This window comes from Pseudonaja textilis, chromosome 2, assembly GCF_049901715.1.
Source record: "Pseudonaja textilis isolate UNSWEBS1 chromosome 2, rPseTex1.2, whole genome shotgun sequence".
In the NCBI taxonomy this organism is placed as follows: domain Eukaryota; kingdom Metazoa; phylum Chordata; class Lepidosauria; order Squamata; family Elapidae; genus Pseudonaja; species Pseudonaja textilis.
Window position 1 is genome coordinate 223891298 of NC_141991.1, and position 18811 is coordinate 223910108.

The 18811-nt window shown below is 34.6% G+C and overlaps 2 long non-coding RNA genes across 6 annotated transcripts; one reads left to right on the forward strand and one right to left on the reverse strand.

Moving 5' to 3' along the window:
* Positions 1–2426: 2426 nt before the first annotated feature.
* On the reverse strand, positions 2427–18394 carry LOC148127387 (uncharacterized). 2 transcript variants are annotated; one of them, XR_015742291.1, is made up of 3 exons: positions 18134–18394; positions 7403–7521; positions 2427–3561 (listed from the first exon to the last, which is right to left on the reverse strand). It is a non-coding gene; the product is annotated as an uncharacterized LOC148127387 (long non-coding RNA). The 2 variants fall into 2 exon arrangements; XR_015742290.1 differs by lacking the exon at positions 18134–18394 and adding an exon at positions 10096–10258.
* LOC148127388 (uncharacterized) lies at positions 10563–17082 on the forward strand. Of its 4 annotated transcripts, none has more exons than XR_015742287.1 (3): positions 10563–11127; positions 14371–15014; positions 15384–17082. It is a non-coding gene; the product is annotated as an uncharacterized LOC148127388 (long non-coding RNA). The 4 variants fall into 4 exon arrangements; XR_015742289.1 differs by having other exon boundaries at positions 14371–14433; XR_015742288.1 differs by lacking the exon at positions 15384–17082 and having other exon boundaries at positions 14371–14433; positions 14938–15221.
* Positions 18395–18811: the final 417 nt, after the last annotated feature.

Consider the following 18811-nt stretch of genomic DNA (forward strand, 5'->3'; position numbering starts at 1 on the left):
TAGGATTCAGGCATCTGTTAATAGCCTAATATGCTGTCTTCCACCATGTCAAGTAAACCACTTAAAACCACTAATCCTATTTTCCATACTAAGCAAAAGAATAACAGCTAATAGCATGGCTTCACCCTTCCTCAGTGTATCATGTTGTACACACATCTACTTAATTAGCTTTTAAAGGTTCTAAAACTGACAGAATAAAAATCACAAAAGGATTGTTCTTAGACGTGATTGAAACTTTTAATTATAAAAAGATACCTTTTAAAAGCCTTGGCCTATTGTCAAAGGATGTATATTGACACCAATATCTGAGTTCTTGAGTGCTGAAGTATTAAAAATGTTTGAAATCGGGTATTGTTGTTTCCTCATAGTAGATACAATATTGTGTAGCATATTTAGCGCAATAATATTATAATTCTTTACAACTGTTGTACAAATAGCACCTTGGGCCCAAGTATGTCTGAGATTAAAGGCTGCTTTTTTTATATCCTGCACCATTCACTGATTTAATAAAGCTTATATAAAATCAGTGCATAGCAGGTATGAAAAACATATTTTCAATGTGATATTTATAATCATGGGCAAGGATACTGAATTGCATAGAAACTAGTGTAATACTATTAATGTCTGACAATATTTTTCAACATGGAGACCTCCAGACACATTGGAATTTTCAACTAGTTTGGTATCTGGCAAAAATGTGTTATATCAGCTGTTATCTTTTTTTTTTTCAGTGATAATGCCAATGACTGAAATTGAAATCCTCAGAATACAAAGTGTGTACTCTGCCACTGAGCTCCATTCTGCCTTAATAAAAAAAAATGGGCAATGCCTTTGTGCATCTAAAATGAGAATCTTACCTGTGTTACTGCAAAAATACTGAGGGACTGAATTGGCACAATATGAGTTGAAGCAAATCTCCTGTTTTATCATATTAGAAAGATAGGCCAGGTACATACATCAGCTAATCCATCAGCTAATTTTATCTGCTAATTAAGTAATCAGCCAAATTCATTTTACCAATATAATACCAGCATCAGAATTAGAATTACACAATGAAGGTATTGAAGTGGTGGATAGCTTCAGCCTTTTAGGATCAATAGTAAACTAAAAAGTAAAGGAATAAAGCAGTCAAGAAATATGCCATAGGTTTGCATTTGGCAGAGCAGTAATGAAAAAGATATTCAAATGCTGTGATTGATATATCTATATACCTTCAAAGAACAGATTGTGCCAGTCATAATATTTCCGGGGATACTCTACGGAAATGAAAGTTGGACTTTAAAGAAGCAGGATAGGAAGAATACTGATACCTCTGAACTTTGTTAAAAAGACTCCTGAGAATATCATGGACAGGCAGCCCTAAAAACCAAAACTGATGGATCATTGAATATATCCATCCAGAGTTCTCATATGAGGCACAAAGGACCATGTTTGAATTATCCTAGTTCAGATACATTATTCAGAGTCTCTGGAAAAGGCTCTAATGCTGAGAAAGGTGGGAGGAAAGAGAAGAAGAGAATGACCAGCAGCAAAAAGGATTCATTTATGAGGGCAATGAGTGCACTGTTGGGAGACTTGAAAGAACAGGTTAGGGACAGTCATGTAAAAAAATCCATTTATATGATTGCTAGGAGTAAAAAGTGACATAATAGTACAGAATCAATCAATCAAATATCAACAAATGGTAGGCAGTTGCATTCTTCCTCAATCTATGCACAAGTCCAAATGGAAAATGAATGCTGGAAACAAGTCTCACATGGCTATATTGTGTCTTCTTTTTTTTACTATGCTGAAGACCTTTTGGACATTAAAAAAATATGAAAACTAGTTTTCAGCAGGCTATTCTTTGGAAATTTTCTTATATGTAAACAAATGTGTGTGTGTGTACACACAACCACCTTACAAAAATAGCAAATATGGGGCAGTGAGTTTATGGCACATATCCACTTAAGAACAGGATTGCTAATAGGAATTTCAGGGTAGCATATCCAAACAATACATACCATACCAGTCCACCAAGCCTCAGGTTCTGCTTACATCTTCTAAGGTCAGTCAGTCAGCATCCTCAACATCATCTTCTGGAAGTCTTGCTGGACTTACATGATGGTCTCCATTCAGTTATACGTTCAACAATCCTGTGAGATTGTAACTGAGTCATGTTACCAATTATCTCCATGGCTAAACCTTAGTCTTCTCAGTCGTAAGATGACCCCTTGAATCACTACAACTACTCTCATCTTAGGCAAGATGGAAAAAATGGAAATTGTGATTTTGTTGATTTATGATTAGTTATTATCTAGTTTTTGTATGCCCAATAGAAGCTAGGTACAAATTATTATTATTTTTTGAAAATTTTATTGATTTTTAAAAACAAACATAAACAAAACATAAAACATAAAAACATAAAACATCTTTTTTGAAAGCAGCCTGATCCCGGGTTACATCTCTTCGTGCAGACACAAATTCAAGTTCATGCTCATTTTTATATTCCATTCCATATCTTATTGCCATTCTACATTTTCTATATAACTTCTCCCCTCTTTCAACTTTCTTAATTTTATTTTATTTATTTCATCTCAATTCAAATCATCATACTTATATTCTTTGTCTGTCCTGTCTCAGCTGTCTATTATCTTTCCTCATTAAGCAAAATTTCTCCTGTAATAACTGATTGGAGTATGACACCTTTATATCTTTCCCCTAAAATTATAACACTTAATATAATACATAACTTCTGTTCGGATTCTGCTTGGTACATTCTAAAACTACACATTGTATTTTAAAAAAAGAAAAAATTATAAATATATAACATAATTAAAAAAACAATCCATACCAATTCAATTCTATCATTAATATTAATATTCATTTAAATCTTAAACATTTTACATATTACTTTTCAAACAAGTATCATACTTCTATGGGAACACTTATACTTTCCATAATTACTTCCCCCCCACTTCACTTATATTTTATAAAACCTTGAGTAGTTAAAATGTTCCCATTCCTTCCCAGCTCAATTCTCTCACTCATTTCACCTCATTTATTTTGTTCACAAAAGTTTCACTAAATTACACTGACTATTTTATTCGACTTTTTAATCATTTGTTGTTTCCAATTTTCTAACATTATTTCTATTACAAATATAACAATACAATCTTATGTACCTTTACAGAATCCCTTTTTCAGTTAAATTTTCACCCATTATCTCTGAATAAGTCCTGTTTCTTTATATCTTGCTCCAGACCTTTGTAACTTGTCTTCCCTTCCTTCTTCCCTTTCTTCTTCTCTCTCCCCTTTTTACCCCTCTGTCTCTCCACCTCCATTTCCCTCTTCTGTATTCCCCTTTTCTGTTGCTTTCCAACATTATATCTACTTTTCACATTATTTTTCCCCTTTTTGGCTGTTTTTTTAGGTCTTAAAATTCTCCATTCTCTTTCCCCCCCTTTCCCCTTTCTTCCCTAGATAGAGTTACTTGTTCATTAAAGATGCCTTCTTCTTTGTCCCAATCTTCTTGTTGCGCAGTCTTTTCTTGTTGTTTCTTGTAGACACAAATCACCATTTCTAAGAATTGAAAAATGGAGAGAAGCTAGGTACAAATTATTGATATGTTTTAAAGCTATTCTTTCTTTACACCCCTTGAGTTAAGAGCTCCATTTATTTCTTAGTAAAAATGATATGAGTTTTTCTCCCCAGAAGTTCGCTTGAAAAAGATACCTTTGTATTGTATATCCTCTGTAGTTTGCCAGTAGAAATAAGCTCTGTAAAAAACATTACTTTCCCCCAAGGGTGTTACACTGATACTCAAAAAAGGATAAATAAATTCATTTTGTAGATTTGTTCCATGCTAGTTGTTAGGAGAAGAAAATGTTTAGTTGAATGGAATTCTTGCATACCAACCACTAGGTTATATATTTGAAGGAAGAATGTTAATTGTTAAAAAAATGTTTTATTTAGTTAAATCAAGTGATAGCACTCTGACATGTAACTGATGTTCTTGAGGCTTTATACAATTTATACAATATATGAAATGTATGATATAGGGCTATTATGGATTTCAGTTTTGGTATTTACACAGACATAGGAAACAATATGAACGCTATTCTATTTTTCCATTGAAGAACTTAGTGGAGGGATTAGGAAAAATATAAGAATCTGTGTGACTTATAATTACACATACACATACACATACACACACACACACACAAATAGGTTAATATTAAACATTAAAATTCAATTATAGATGATGGGAACAAGAGGGGGGGCAGGTGGGATCTAACATCCATAATAGGATTGTAACAGTTTTAAACTTTGCACTCACAACAGAATATTCTTATAACGCAGTATTGCTTTGATTATTTATGGAACAGAAAACAAGTTTGTTAAATAAAACAAAGACTTAGCTGGTCTGCTACAATTTCTGGCAATAATGCAACTGCAACGTAGAAATTAACAGGATTTGGCAACTTGGGTTTTTAGAGGCGCTTGGTCCTTTTTTATGGACCTTGGAACTCTCTCCAATATCCAGCAGTGTAATTGTTCAAAAGAAACAGTTTGAAGTGAGAAATGCATGAAACAACATCATAATTCCTCAAAACATATGACATAACTTTAAAACGTCAACTGCTGAGAAAAAGCTTTTCTTTAAAAAGTGAGAAAAGAAAGAAAAGCTCTAGCTCTTGCCATGCATATATTGTGACAATCCAATTTTTTTGACATCACTCTATCTAACACAGCTTTTGTCCCTTTCAATTACCTTATGCAAAGCCTCTGGTCTCTAAAAAGCTGCTTATCCAGAAACTGAAAATAGGAGAGACAAGCAGTGGCTGTGTTTGCACCACATTTAATCTAGCTAGGCTAGATTAAAATGGACTTGCCTCATTCATGATTCAGTACAGCATAGAAACCCTGATGTTGTCCTGGCTGTGTGTGAACAAGGTCATCATATAAAGTTGCTATTTGTATGATTGGTTAGTTTTTGGTGCACCATGTTATGTAACCATAGCAACTGCGTCTTGTTATCCCAGGTTTAAGATTTAATGTATTGTACGAGCCCAGAATTAAAGTGTCTTGAGTTACATTAGCACGGATATTGGTGATATTGCTATTGGTGACAAAGAGCAAAGGTCTCACCATGGCAGGACAGAAATAAAATACAATACAATACAAATACAATACAATTCTGGGAAACCAATCTGCCAAGGAGGAGTGGAGCTTCCTACCAGTAAGCCTTCTAAGTGAGCCAGGCAATCCAGAAGCTCAACAGTATAAAAGGCTATTGAGAGATCCTGGAAAATTAACAAGCCCTCATCTCCTGCCCTTTCTTGATTATATGCAACCCACTAGATTAGAACAATCAAAGCTCATTTAGACCCCAAATTAAGACTTTTTGGAAAATTAACAAGCTTGTATCCCATGTCCTTTCTTCGTTGTATGCAATCCACAAGAACAATCAAAACTGGTTTAGTCCCAAAATCAGACAAGAACTCCAAAGAAACAAATGAGTTGCATAATTAGAGTCTTCCAATACAGATGAAATTCAGAAATGAATATCTGGTTCAAAGTCTTGTTCAAAAATGGAAAAAATAAATATAGATAACTCTCCTAATATATATAATATATATATATTAAGATGTATTGTGTTGTGCACTGATTTTTTAAAAGGTTATGCCTTACTTTTACCAACCTACATGATTTTTTAGTCTTCTTTCTTATTTCACATTAATTAATTTGATATAATGTCCAGAAATTAATACATTTTATTCATAAGACAGCACTAAAGCAAATACACTAAACAAAATACACTAGTTCGAACTTAATACCTTTTCAAAAGATGGTTTGGGAGCGTTTAGAGACATTTAATATTGAACACTTGTTTGCTTTTAAAAAATAATTTTAAAAAAACAAAGCAAAAAAGCCGTTAGTGACTTTTTAAAATGCTTTTTAAAAATAAACTTAAAGTAAGAAAAAAAGCCATTAGTGACTTTTTAGGATCTCTCTCTGTTGTGCTTTGTATGTAGCTATAGTTACCATAAGAAATTATTTTGTAGTACTACCAGCATACATATTTGTAGGATTTATTATTGAGTCCATGCCAATTGAATTATGCATGTCAGCCAAGGGATGTTTGAGTTCAGAACTCTTGGAATGTCTCCCTTGTGCTGGTTCAGAGGCAATGAACTACATTAGGATATAACACTGGTACCAAGCAAAACAGCAACTGCTCCTTTCCTGAACACTTTACTTTAGTGCGGAATAATTTTTAAAGGTAGAGTCTTCACTAATCCTATGGTTTTCATTTCTTGTTTTATTTTCATTTAGATCTATAAAGCTGCCCAACTCAGCGCAGATTTTATCTACATGCTGCAAAGTTGTTGCAGTATTGGAAGAGTGTGGATTAATGTGTTTCTGAGGCTACCAGAAACTACTCAATCAGAAAGTCATTCTTTCATAATCTTTGGGAAAAGAGCCAAATATGGAAATAAGGGTTGTTCCCTTTCCCCTCAAGCATATATTAGAAATTTACAGTTTGGCTGGAGATAATTACAGTACCACAATCAACTTCTGTTTCCTGAGAATGGGCAATTGATGAAAGGAGGTATTTTCACTCTGCTACCCTTCAACTCCTCAGTCTTTCAAAAACATTGTCAACAATTAGCTGGAAACCATTTCGACGTCAAATTTCAGAAAAGAAGAAGCAAGAAACATTTCTCCACTATGAGTTGCCTGCCATAAATCCTACAAGAAAACCTGATTACTTCCCCTCTTAACAAGGAAGAATTAAATTGCCAGTTGTGCCCTATTTGCATATTGATTTTTTTTAAATTATTTTCAGTAGAAAAAATATATACTCCATTTGGTTACTATGAAGGGAAGTCATCTTTCCTTTTGAAATACCTGCTAAGGCAGCTAAAAGTCCCTGGATCCTGGAGGTAGATCCAACAATTGGTGAAATTAGGAAAATGGGTGGCCATAAGCTTCTACAACTTGGGAAAGAAAATATTAGTTTTATTGCTGTTTCAAATATAATTGAGCCAGCTTAGGAAATGAATGCAACTAAATTGTAGAATTAGGGAAGTCTGCATATGGCAGAGTCTTGTGTGGAAATGCCTCCCTCCCCCACTCCCTTCTTAGACTCAGATTATGGCTAGAATTAAATAAGATCTTAAAAGCATAAGTGGCTAAGGTTATTCAGGTTAAAGCTCAGGATTCACAAGTATTTTCATCCCTCTTTCCAATCCAAGATTAGCACACTGAGAGAAAAAAAAATAGGGGAATACATTATTTGCAATGAAGATAGTGTAGTCTGGAAAAGATTATTTTAAAGACTGTAACCTACAGTGCTACTACAAAGGATTAGGAGTTCACCTCACAAAGAGTAAAGAGTAATATGTAATGTGTTTACCTGATATCTCATAATCCTCAGTAAATCAGCTTTCAAGCTGATATTGGAGAGTAGGATGGTCATGTGCTGAGATATTTGGACAAAATCACAGTCAAGAAGTTCACTGAAGTATAGCAGCACTAGAGTTCAAGAATATAGAGAAAAATATTGAAGGGAATGGGAAAGGTGCATTCATGCCCTTTAATGTCTAAGTATTGAGCATAAGAAATGAACAAGATATAATGTTACTTAACAGGCATCATAAAGATTTGATGAGGTGACATTCAGGTTCCTAGCATATTGTTGTCCCATTGTTGTCCCAAGATTTCCCATTGTTGTCTTATTCTCAAAAAGAATAAGACAATAAAAAAGAAGGTACAATATTGGAAGAACTGATGCATCAGTACAGAATGAATTGGTGCATCAGTACAGAAATCGATAAATCAGTACAAGAAGCAAGCACCTTAGGTAAGGACAGGAGTGAGAAACAAAAGTTATATTGCTGTGAAAATATGCTATACCCATCAAAAGACAGAGGTGGCACTTTCCTAGAGCAAATGACAAAGCTTTTACAGAAATCACCGTAAATTGCAGGAAACAGCAGGAAATGGAAGTTTCAATTATATTGATGGAAATGTAACTTTACCCAAAAATAATCTCTTTCTAAATGTATGCAGAAGATTGAAAAAAAGAAAAGGAATTTACTGTCCTCAACTCATTCCTGACCAATAGGGAAGAAATGCTTAATGAGGTCTGTGGAGATTCTCAGTCATCTAGGTCATAGTTATCTCAAAGGTGCTTTTTCATTCCTGAGCTTCAGTCATTCTCTTCTATTGATAGTTTACTAATTTCATGACACAATCTTTTGGTAGCAAGATAGCCAGAAAGATTAGTCCTGCATGGAAAAATATGGCCTGATAGCATCCTTTTGGGCTCAAAATGTCTTCCTAATTTTTTTTGCTGGGGGTGGTGGTTAGTGGAAGGAATGTAAAGGACTTAGTCATTCCTTAAATTGTGCAAATGCTAAAAACTCATGAAACCCCCCCCTCCAAAAATTGGAACTATAGTTCTTGAATTTGAGCTTTTACAACCTACACCAATCAATGTATTCTGGATGGGTAACAAAAGAGAAAGCTATAAAAGAATACTAACATAAATATCTCATCCAATACAGATATCGCTTATAAAAACCTATGGATAGAACCTTGGGAGAATAGGGTCATTTTGGTTGCTTTTTCAAATCCCATGAAGGAGAGAGTTGCAGACCACTAGATTAAAGTATGGATGATACAACCTAAAATATATGTCATTGAGTGCTGATCCCTCTAGTATTGGTTGGGGGAGAACTCTTAAAGTAGTTATGCATCTATGGAAAAACTATCAGCAGGCAGTACACCTCAATTGTTCAGATCTTTAATTCCTTATTCAACAACTGGTGGAGCTTGGTAAAAGACTCTAATGCATGACTCAATTACAATCTTTATTCCAAACAAAAATGAAGAATATTTTGGCTATTCATTTTGCCATTTGTTTAAGCTTCTCAAGTATCAGATCTGTGTAAAAGTTAAGAAAGCAACTTAGCTTTTACAATTCCCAAAGTTTCACTCTCTGCCAGATTCTTTACATACTCTCACACACATGGAATGGCAGTGATACCTTACTTGGCAACTGCCAGACTTCCTTAACTGGGCAGCAACAGGTCTATTTCTCTGCTTCCTAAGTGTTATAATTATTGGATAACAGTTTAAGAAAATAAAATAATAGTAAACAGAAAAAAGGGAAGGAATTTTCTAAGATGTGAAACACTGGGACAACATAACTGAAGCCAGCTGTGTAGAATATAAAATATGCAAATCCAAATTGGACTATTTTCTCTGGTGCAGAGGCACATGACCACACCCAGTCTCTGGCACAGAGAAAACACTTGTTTTTGGAGTCTAGTGAACTCTCTGTATAATAAGGCAAGAATAGGTTTCTTGCATTTTTCAACTGCACAAATGGTGTGTGTGTATGTGTATAATGATTTCTGTTTGTAACTGAGATTCAGTACAATTAATGTCCACTGTCTTGCTTAATATTGAAAGGCTAAAATTATGGATTAATTTCTGTATATAGCAAATACACGTTGAAGATTGTTTCTGTATACAATCTGATGACTAGACTCCACAGTTAAATGATTTCTGCTTTGAGAATAAAAATGTTCAAGACAAGAATATCTGGGAGAGTCCTGATTTTGAATAATTCTGTCGGAATTTGTTCTTGTGTCTACTCGCTTCAGTTTGACGGAATTGTACAGAAAGCAAAAGCAATCTTTGGAATGTGATTTGAAATGTTTATTGTTCATTTTCTAGCAGAATAGCCATAAAGACAGCTCAGAAAAATACACAGCAAACTGCATTCAGAAAATATCCAGTCTAAACTTTGCCACAGTGGCTTGCAAATCATGATTTATGGTGTTGCTGGTGTAAAGTCAGCAAATGATGGCTTATTCAATAAATCATGGCTAAACAAACTACATTGTAATTATGCTAGTGAAGATACTTAGTTTTGTAAATAGCACTAGGCTCAGATTTATTTATAATTACCTCAGTATGTTGGAATGTTAGAAAGGACAAGGAAATGAAGATGCTATCAAATATGAAAACTAAAAATCTCAGTTTATGAGATAGTAAGTACTGCGTAATATTAAATCAATGCTTCAAAGATATGCGCACCTCTGGAGAGGGCTGGGGAATTCTGGGAGTTGAAGTCCACAGGCCTTAAAAGTGGCCAAGTTTGAAAAACACTGGATTAAAATGTTAAAAGGCAAAATAGTGGTTCTGCTTTAACCTCAGCAAACACTGAACAAGTAAAGCTACTATATTTTTAAAAAGCATTAATTTTCTCAAAGGATTCCATGGAATTCATTTTTTAAACATTCACGCGGCCCGGCCGGGTCTTCTTTCTTTGGGGTCTAACTTCGAGAAACCAGTCCGCCGTTTCTAAGGTTACAAGCCTCAGCAAAACCCCGCAAGTAGGCCGCGGACTCTTCCACAACGCCTCGCTTTCCGACTAAACGGACGGAAAGCCGAGGCTTTGTTTTTTTTTCTCCTGAGCTTCCGTGAGGCGAAAAGGGGCGACGCTGCGAGTGGGCTGAACTCTTCCCCCGCTGTTGGGGCAGATTGGCGCGGCGGAGGTAGGAGAAGCGCATGAGGTCAGGCGGAGGCCACGGGAGAGGGCGGAGACCGGCTCGTATTTCGGGGTTAACTTCGAAGCTTCTGACGGGGCTGTCTTGGGGATTCTCAAGAGCGGGCATGTGCATCCCGACGCCTTCCAGCAGATCGGGCATTAGTCCCATGTTTCCCCTTGAAGCAGAGCCTCTATCTTTAACTCTTCTGCAGGCGAGACACAGATTTTCGTTGTCCTTCAACATGAATTTGTCGAATTGAACTAGAGTTCGTCGACGCCTCCGGTGACGCTACGGTTCAGCTACGGTTAGGCTCGGTAGGGCAAAGATTTGGGAGGGTCTTCCAGTCCAAAGCGTCAGTTGAACCAAGGAAAGGATCATTTCACGCGGCTCTAGCATTTCCTTTTTGGCCTGTATTATTATTTTCCAGTATTTGTACTGCTGAAGGCTCAACCAGCCCTGGCTGTGTATAATCCAGTGGTCATGCACAAAGGTATAAGGAAGCTTGACGGGTTTAGCTGGTGGACTTTTCAAAATGCCTTGTCAGGAAAGAAAATCGGATATTTCCACAGTAGAGTGTGTATGTATTATCCATCTTCTATAACTCTGGATATATATATATATTTATATTTCTTTGTTTCAGAGAAAATACTCTCATTCATGATAAGATGGAATAGATGTGTCATGTTTCAATTGGTTACTTCTGCCTGGAGGTAACCATCTTAAGCCTCCATCAGGATTAAAACTGAGTGCAGGGATAATATGACAGCTTCACAATTGGAATCTCAAAACCAGACTTTTTGAATTATTTTTTGCTTTCTGCCTTGCTTTTTAATATACAAATACCCTCAAGATGGTTTTCATGAACTGACGCTGTTTGTCTTTGATAAAAAGTATTTCTCTAGAGTAGCATATATTTACAATTTATAGACTATCCTCTAATGTTACAAGATGTAATCTGAATACTTCGCAGATGAATATATTAACGTTAATTAATAAACTAATATATTAATCATGACAAATATATATATAGCATTATTCTGAGTTGTCCTCCAGTGTTTTTACTACTATAGTGTTTTTTATCAAACACAACATATTTCAACCAATTTACTGCATATTCTTTACAATAGCTTCATCATGGAGAACTAATGATGGAAATTTTGGAAGAATAAATTTTTGTTGGCAGAAAACTGCTATGGAAATTAGGTCAATAAAAAAGATGTGACTAGGTTTATCATCCAAGCATGGGTATTTGACATTCTCAATGCCATGTCCATGTTCCCATATCAATAAGTTAACAACCTTCATAGTTGTTAGTGTTTTGTGAGAACTCACTTATGTTGATTTAGTGAAAAGTTAACTAAGATTAGCATGACACAGCCAACTTTTTGCAGCTCTATCGAAGTCCCATAAAGTTCAATGATGTTTATGTGCTATATGAAGGTTTGTATTATTAAATCAGCTTTTCTGAACAAGGAATCACATTTTAGAAATCACTTTTTAATATCTCAGTCTTCACAAATCATTTTAACTTCAGAATTATCAAACTAAATATCAAAATATTGTCAAATTCCTAGAGATTTGCTAGTCTAAATATGTATATGGTCAGGATATTATCATGAAAAAAATTACAAAAAATGTAACAGTGGAAGTTGTATAAAATAAATAAAATCCTCTTGTACCTTAGGGCAGTGGCCCCCAAACTTTTTTGTGCCACGGCCTGGTACCGGCATCACAAAATGATCCGTGGCCCGGTACCGGCATCAGCATGCATGACAAGACAAGGCGAGCCGAGCGACCAGCCAACCAGCCGTCCCCCGCTTCTCCCCGCCACCTTCAACTCCTCCTTTGTACCTTTGTCGATGGGCTTCGGGACGGTCGCTCGGCTCGCCTTGCCTTGGGTGCTGAAAGAATCCTCGCGCCTTAGTTTCGTTTGAAGCCGCCCCCCCCTTCGATGAAACTAAGGCGCGAGGATTCCTTCAGGACCCAAACGCTGCTTTCCAACCGGAAAAGCTCACCTGGAAGCACTTTCTCATCAAAACAAGATGGCGGTGCCCAGCAAACGGGCGGCCCTGTAGAAAATGTTCCACAGACCGGTACCGGTCCAGGGCCCAGTGGTTGGGGACCCCTGCCTTAGGGAGAAAAAGTTACATTTGATGGTTCATAATCCTGATGACATTAATTGATAAAGATATAAACATTCCAGAAATTTTGGAGCAAGACTTTTTTTCAGGCACAGAGGAAAATGAACAAATATAATGAAAAAAATAAGCTATAATTGATATTTAATTTTGGCACCATTAACAGATGCATATTCATTTTGTTACATTATAAAATGCATATCCAGGTTTGGTCTCAATATATAAAAACTATGTTTGAACTATAATACTAAAATTCTACTTTATTCATATAAGTATTATTTGCATGTACTGTAATGTTTTTAATTTTTTTATAAGGAAAACTACAATGTGTAACTTAAAAATGTGGATTTCCCCCCCATGTTTGAATGTTTTTAAGAAATAGGCAGATACACTGAAGAAAATAATGCACCAACATGCTGAAGCCAAAGAAACTGTATAATTTTCTCCTTTAGGATGGGAAAGATAAAAAAGGATCAGTTACTTTTGACATATTCACCAACAGGAAAAAAAAAAGCTTACTAAAAGGAAGTAGGTGTAATTTAAAGGAATATAATTCTGGAATTTTTGATTTTAAGAGAAACAGAATGTAAGTTTAGTGAAGTGCTTATCTAGAATTTCAAGAAGATGGATTTTAATTAAGTCAGCTGCAATAAAAAATTAATCAAATAAGGAGATCAAGATGGATAAGAGTTCCCCAAAGTAAGCATTAAAAGTACAACTGCAAAGATACCAATGAGAAAAAAGGAATGCCCACATGGCTGCATAATTAGTGTAATTAAGATTTGAAATCCAAAAGGACATAAGTGGAAAGAAGAACAAATCACCAAGGAATCATGTTTTCTTTATGACCTAGGAATGCCTCAAAGAAGCTTGGAATTATAGAAACATTAGAAAAATTAAAAGTTGAGAAGCAGCTGAAGTTGATAAATGATGCTAAAAACCAAAAAGGTTGCATATTCAAAATACAAGAAAAAGAATGTATCAGCAATTCAATCAAGACAGGAAAATATTAACTGGTGATAAAAGGTAGAATTTCTGACGTATAGAAAGAAAGGGAACAACCTTGCACAAAGGTTTTAAAAGAGCTACTTCAGTTCTCTGAGCAGCAGGTTCATTCCAGATCATATCTGCAATAATGTGATAGACCTGGACTCACTCAATATTGTCATCTAATGCAGATTGCTGTACATGTGAAAGCTTATTAAGCTAATAGGATTATTCAGAAACGTTCAGCAACAGGTCAAACTGAAGAGTACATGTATATATGCTGATGACTTTTTTTAGACTTTGGTACTGAATGCAAAAAGCATTGTAGTATTGGGGCTCTAAAGTCAATATTTTTAAATTTACAGAACTAGTGATGCAAATGTCTTGTTTAAAGCATAAGCTGATATAAACTGTTGCAGTTGTCATTAGCTGCATCTGTCCAGAAGATTTAGGCAACAGTGTGTGACTGGAAATGTAAGTGGCAGTTTTAATGTTGTGCTTCCTTATTCTTTTTTGAAATCTGCTGAAAGAAGACAGCAATGAAAATAAGCATTGCTAGCCTGGAAGCTTTATCTATCCATCTTATACATAGTGCTTTATAAATACAGATATGTAACAATATATTGATACTTTTTCATATTGTATCTGAAGAAAGAAAGTTTAACTAAACTTGCAATTCTCTGCATATCTTCTAGGGCAGGGGTCCCCAATCGTTACTGATACATGGTCTGTTTAGGAACCAGACTGTATAGCTGGAGGTAAGTGGTGGGCAAGTGAGCGAGTAAATCTTCATCTGTATGTGCAGCTGCTGCCCAGCACTAGCATCACCATCTCAGCTCCACCTCAGGTTATTAGGCATTATATTCTCATAGTGCAAACCTTACTGTAAAATGTGCATGCGAGAGATCTAGGTTGTGTGCTCCTCCCCCGCCTCCCTCAGCCCACAGGAAACTTGTCTTCCAGGAAACCAGTTCTTGGTGCCAAAAAGGTTGAGGAATCCCTGTTCTAGGGTATATAAAACAGTTATATGCAAAAAATTAGCATCCTGGTCAAATTTTTCAGAGTAAAACCAATACAGAAATGTTAGATGCTAGTTGACAAGGGAGTCTCCAAAAGAATGTATAGTTTTGGATGTAGTCTAAACTGATGAAGTATGTTTTATGTTATAAAGTATTTTCATGTTTACATTTCATGTTAATGTCATGTTCTGTATAGTTGGAGATTTGTCACAGCAGTAAATTTTTTGTGACGTACTCTTCCAGTTAATTCGGGAGGGGATGGGAGGAACAACTTTGTCCAAAATGGAGCATTCTCCTGAGCAGACAAATCCCAACGAAGAGTGAGTCTCAAAAGTTGCTCATAGATTGGTTAAAAGTCTGAGAAGTATTTTTCTATTAGAAGATTGAGTGCTTAATGTGTATTTGTCAGATCCACTGCAGAAAAAAATGCAATTGATTAAAAAGAAGTTATTCGAATATTTCATCAAAGTAAAAGTGCTTGTCAATGTGAAAAGAATATAAATTAAACAATATGTTCATTAGTAAAACATGAAGTTGCCTTCCTATCACTATTGCCAATATTATTTGGCCTCCAGTATTAGAAATAGATAAACTAAACACAATTATTTGAATAATATTATTCTACTCTTATTAGATGTCTAATGTTGCTTTCCAATAATTGATAAAAACTTTTTTTTCCTTTTAAACAGAGGAATCTGGTGTATCGCAAATGATTGAGGTTGGGATAATCAAAGATTTAGTTGATCATGTCCTGTAATCTTTAAATCTTACATATTATATGAAGTTTATGATAAACATTTGAATTATAAATGTAATAATGTAATAAATACCTTAAAAATTCAAATAAAATTAAATTTTACTTAGCTTGAAATACATGAATGGAGCAGAAATGTAATGGCAAACCAGTATCAGACAAATAAATGGTATAAAAGCTTTCTCTGTTAAAAACTAATAATAGGATTTTGGGAACCAAAGGCTGGTTTCATAGATTATTTGTTTTGGATGATCCCAATTAAATTTTCAGATCAAGAATGAAAGCAAATACAGAAGCTGGAGGTGTATTGTAATGGAGGTAAGAGAGCAAGAATAAGTAAAGCATTATGGTATGAACCATTAAAAAAGGGTGGGGTGGGTCTTCCAAATGTTAGAAATTATTGGATAGCTAATCAGTTAAAGGTAGTCCCAGATATTATAGCATTTACTAGAGATTTAATATGGAGGGATATAGAATTGAAAGAATTAAGGGAAATAGGTGATCCTGTAGAAACGTATTGGTTTATAAAAGATATTTTAAAAATGGCTAAGGATTCAAAATAGCTTTTTTAAAAAATTGATAGACCTATGGAATAAATGGAGATACTGGTTAATGTCAAGAATTTATCCTTTAACACCGACGGTGGAAATGGAAAAATTCCCTAAGATTGAATTGAAAGGATGGATTAGTAAACTAAAAGAAAAAGATACATAAATGGGAAGATTGGAAGAACAAGATAAAGAATATAACACAACTAAAGAATGTTTTAACAGATATTAAATTTAATTGGTTGAATTTAATACAATTAGATAAATGGATAAAAATGGAAGATTTGAGGAGATAGTTAACAAAATTTGAAATAATTATAAAAATATGAAGTGAATGAAGAATATAAAGGTAAAGAATTAGGAAAATAGAATATTAACTGAATTGGAAGAGCAGGCAAAAGTTTTACAATTAATTTGGGAATCGGATTTAGGAGAAATAAATGATAATGATTGGAAAATATTTGGAATAGAAGAGTATATAAGAATATGTCAGAGTTAAGGAAAATTGATATAAAGTGATATGGTACTAATACCACATAAATAAATCAGATAGATGTTAAATATAGAAATATTTGTTGGAGGTGCAAGAAAGGGGTTGGAACATCTATATGTGGTGGGATTGTGATAGGTGCACAAAATGTACGGGGCATGGTGTTTAGGTAAATTAGAGTACTTCTGAATGTAAATTTAGATATGTCTAAATAGATATGAGGATTGCATTACTGTTGCTGGTGGAAAAAACAAGATACAAATCAAACAAAAAAGGAATCGATTGCACATTTGATAATGGCAGCTACATTAGTGATGGCTAAATATTGGGGATGAAATTGGGATATTCAAAGGAATGAGTAGTATAATGAAATTGAAGTATGGCAACAGATGATAAATTAACAGAGATTAATTTTTAAAAAGGGATGATTAAAGTAAACAATTATAATGAAATATGGGGGATTTTATAGAAACAATGTTGGTGGAAGGCAAAGAGAATAAACCTCAAGAATATATATTGTTTTGGAGGGGATAATGGTACAATTGGAATATATTGTATTAGTAGTTATAGAAGAAAAAATAAAAGAAAAAATGGTCTCGGGGTGTGTGACTAATATTTGTATTTTTTCCTTTTTTTGTATTTAGATTTGTATGTATTTGTATTCAAAAATATTTTTAAAAAACTAATAAGATAATTAGAACAGTTTTGTGACAATACTTTTGACACAGACAAAAGCATCGTGTCTGGTGGATAAAATATAAAATAAAGTCTAAACATCTGGCTGACTGTGTGAACAAGCATAATAATTTATTCCCCCCAGTGAGACACTAGAAGTGACTCCAATCCCCGGCTCTGCCTGTTCTACTGTTACACATCTTTATTAAACCATTTTCTCCCTCAAACCAGGCATCCTCTCATCTACCTTTGCCTCAGAAAGAATAAAGTCCTTTCACTGAGAAACAAAAGGAACTGAAATAAAAAATGAGCACTAGGTCAGCACCAAAACAGCAGAATTAAATTGCCTGCATTGAAGTTGCTCCAAAGAAACACATAGCACAAGTATTAAAAAATGCCAATACTGTAATATTAAATATAGGCACCAGCTCATTGCAAGAAACAAATCAACGACAGCATTGCTACAATTATAACTGAAGATTTTGCATGCAAAATCCACAAACAAGAAAAACATCCTCCATATATCTGTCTCACTCATGCCACCATAAAATGTCTTTTCCTACTGTTCATGGTTCAAAATAATCAGATGACTTCTCTAGCATTCCCTATAAAAAGAACCCACTTTCATCTCCCTTTTGAAATAACACACACATCTGTAATACTGTTCATCTTGCAACAATTTTTTGTATTCAACTAATTAGTTTAAAAATGCATGTTTTGACGAATATTTTCTCCACCCCATTCTTGGTTCCAACTTCAGAAAAACATCATTTTGAAGCTCTAAAACATTTTTAAATGTGGATACTCCAGATTGACTCCACTCCAAAAATACTATGGAATGAATTACATAGTAATGAATTTGTAAAAGTTAAGCTAGATCATAGATTCAGCTTATTATCAGGTTCCTTTCTTATAATTGTTACTAGACAACCCATGATCCACTGGATCATCATTTCAGAGAGATTTCCTTACCAGATACTTCAGTAGTGCCTTCAATAAATGGCAGAGCTTCTAATGTAGTTGAAAAGTTCTTAAAAATTCAGGGAGATATTCAGAGATGTATCTGCCTTGAAAGTGGTCCCTGTTGAACTGTAGAATATCAGGAATTGACCACAAGAAATGTTTTAATCATAATTTGTAATATGTTATAAACTTAATTTTTAGGTCATAAAATGTTTTATAAAATTCACCAAATTTCAATTTCATGGGAGTCATGACTCCCGGTTTTTGGACACATTCAGTAAGTTAGCTCATTGGAGATATCTTGGTTGAACAAGTTTTGGCTCTCCAGATTTGAAAGGCAGAATTTTCAAATTTTGTTCAGCTAATTAACCAAACCTAGTTTGGTTGTATGCACTGGCACTGGGGATACTCGGGTTCAAGTTCAGGTTTGCAATTTACAAGTTCACTGGGAAACATTTACCAGGTTGTGGATAAAATGGAAAATGGGAAGAGTCCTATGCCACTTCGACTCCTGAAGGAAAGGTGGAGTATAAATTAACAAGCTAATAAAAATAGAAAAAAGTATATCTAAAATACATACTATTAAAAATGGATTACCATAATTATAAAATGCAATCCAAAATAAAATAAAATTTATTACTGTAGGTAGTCCTTGCTTAGCGACTATTCACAGTGAAAACTGATGAA